The sequence below is a fragment of the Schistocerca piceifrons genome, chromosome 5 (genome assembly GCF_021461385.2).
Source record: "Schistocerca piceifrons isolate TAMUIC-IGC-003096 chromosome 5, iqSchPice1.1, whole genome shotgun sequence".
NCBI classification, from domain to species: Eukaryota; Metazoa; Arthropoda; class Insecta; order Orthoptera; family Acrididae; genus Schistocerca; species Schistocerca piceifrons.
The window spans coordinates 381,110,628-381,113,844 of NC_060142.1; positions in this window are offsets into that span (position 1 = coordinate 381,110,628).

Sequence of the window (3,217 nt, forward strand, 5' to 3'; positions counted from 1 at the left end):
GCGTGTAATGTCAGATCCCTTAATCGGGCAGGTAGGTTAGAAAATTTAAAAAGGGAAATGGATGGGTTGAAGTTAGATATAGTGAGAATTAGTGAAGTTCGGTGGCAGGAGGAACAAGACTTTTGGTCAGGTGAATACAGGGTTATAAATACAAAATCAAATAGGGGTAATGCAGGAGTAGGTTTAGTAATGAATAAAAAAAATAGGAGTGCGGGTAAGCTACTACCAACAGCATAGTGAACACATTATTGTGGCCAAGATAGATACGAAGCCCATGCCTACTACAGTACTACAAGTTTATATCCCAACTAGCACTGCAGATGATGAAGAAATTGATGAAATGTGATGGGATAAATGAAATTATTCAGGTAGTGAAGGGAGAGGAAAATTTTATAGTTATGGGTGACTGGAATTCGAGAGTAGGAAAAGGGAGAGAAGGAAACATAGTGGGTGAATATGGATTGGGGGAGAGAAATGAAAGAGGAAGCCGTCTGGTAGAATTTTGTACAGAGCATAACTTAATCATAGCTAACACTTGGTTCAAGAATCATAAAAGAAGGCTGTATACATGGAAGAATCCTGGAGATACTAGAAGGTATCAGATAGATTATATAATCGTAAGACAGTGATTTAAGAACCAGGTTTTAAATTGTAAGACATTTCCAGGGGCAGATGTGGACTCTGACCACAATCTGTTGGTTATGAACTGTAGATTAAAACTGAAGAAACTGCAAAAAGGTGGGAATTTAAGGAGATGGGACCTGGATAAACTGACTAAACCAGAGGTTGTACAGAGTTTCATTGAGAGCATAAGAGAACAATTGACAGGAGTGGGGGAAAGAAATACAGTAGAAGAAGAATGAGTAGCTCTGAGGGATGAAGTAGTGAAGGCAGCAGAGGATCAAGTAGGTAAAAAGACGAGGGCTAGTAGAAATCCTTGGGTAAAAGAAGAAATATTGAATTTAATTGCTGAAAGGAGAAAATATAAAAACGCAGTAAATGAAGCAGGCAAAAGGGAATACAAACGTCTCAAAAATGAGATCGACAGGAAGTGCAAAATGGCTAAGCAGGGATGGTTAGAGGGCAAATGTAAGCATGTAGAGGCTTATCTCACTAGGGGTAAGATAGATACTGCCTACAGGAAAATTAAAGACACCTTTGGAGAAAAGTGAGCCACTTGTATGAATATCATGAACTCAGATGGAAACTCAGTTCTTAGCAAAGAAGGGAAAGCAGAAAGGTGAAAGGAGTATATAGAGGGTCTATACAAGGGCGATGTACTTGAGGACAATATTATGAAAATGGAAGAGGATGTAGATGAAGATGAAATGGGAGATACGATACTGCATGAAGAGTTTGACAGAGCAATGAAAGACCTTAGTCGAAACAAAGCCCCGGGAGTAGACAACATTCCATTGGAACTACTGACGGCCTTGGGAGAGCCAGTCCTGACAAAACTCTCAGACTTCAAGAGGAATATAATAATTCCAATCCAAAAGAAAGCAGGTGTTGACAGATGTGAAAATTACAGAACTATCAGCTTAATAAGTCACAGCTTCAAAATACTAACGCGAATTCTTTACAGACGAATGGAAAAACTGGTAGAAGCCGACCTCGGGGAAGATCAGTTTGGATTCCGCAGAAATGTTGGAACACGTGAGGCTATACTGACCCTACGACTTATCTTAGAAAATAGATTAAGGAAAGGCAAACCTACGTTTCTAGCATTTGTGGACTTAGAGAAAGATTTGACAATGTTGACTGAAATACTCTCTTTCAAATTCTAAAGGTGGCATGGGTAAAATACAGGGAGCGAAAGGCTATTTACAATTTGTACAGAAACCAGATGGCAGTAATAAGAGTCGAGGGACATGAATGGGAAGCAGCGGTTGGGAAGGGAGTGAGACAGGGTTGTAACCTGTCCCCGACGTTATTCAATCTGTATATTGAGCAAGCAGTAAAGGAAACAAAAGAAAAATTCGGAGTAGGTATTAAAGTCCATGGAGAAGAAATAAAAACTTTGAGGTTCGCCGATGACATTGTAATTCTGTCAGAGACAGCAAAGGACTTGGAAGAGCAGTTGAACGGAATGGCTCTGAGCACTATGCGACTTAACTTCTGAGGTCATTAGTCGCCTAGAACTTAGATCTAATTAAACCTAACTAACCTAAGGACATCACACACATCCATGCCCGAGGCAGGATTCGAACCTGCGACCGTAGCGGTCGCTCGGCTCCAGACTGTAACGCCTAGAACCTCACGGCCACTCCGGCCGGCTTGAACGGAATGGACAGTGTCTTGAAAGGAGGATATAAGATGAACATCAATAAAAGCAAAAGGAGGATAATGGAATGTAGTCGAATTAAGTAGGGTGATGCTGCGGGAATTAGATTAGGAAATGTGACACTTAAAGTAGTAAAGGAGTTTTGCTATTTGGGGAGCAAAATAACTTATGATGGTCGAAGTAGAGAGGATGTAAAATGTAAACTTGCAATGACAAGGAATGCGTTTCTGAAGAAGAGGAATTTGTTAACATCGAGTATAGATTTAAGTGTCAGGAAGTCGTTTCTGAAAGTATTTGTTTGTAGTGTAGCCATGTTTGGAAGTGAAACATAGACGATAAATAATTTGGACAAGAAGAGAATAGAAGCTTTCGAAATGTGGTGCTACAGAAGAATGCTGAAGATTAGATGGGTAGACCACATAACTAATGAGGAGGTATTGAACAGAATTGGAGAGAAGAGGAGTTGGTGGCACAACTTGACAAGAAGAAGGGATCGGTTGGTAGGACATGTTCTGAGGCATCAAGGGATCACAAATTTAGCATTGGAGGGCAACGTGGAGGGTAAATATCGTAGGGGGAGACCAAGAGATGAATACACTAAGCAGATTCAGAAGGATGTAGGTTGCAATAAGTACTGGGAGATGAAGAAGCTTGCACAGGATAGAGTAGCATGGAGAGCCGCATCAAACCAGTTTCAGGACTAAAGACAACAACAATATATATATATATATATATATATATATATATATATATATATATATATATATATATATATATTCCCATGTACCTATTACTAACAATTACACGAAAACTGAAACAGATATCCAATATAGCTATATTTTTTACTGATATTAAAAAACAAAAAACATCATAATTACTTTTCCTTAAGAATATACAAAATCACGTTGCTGAAAGAAAACATATATATTTACA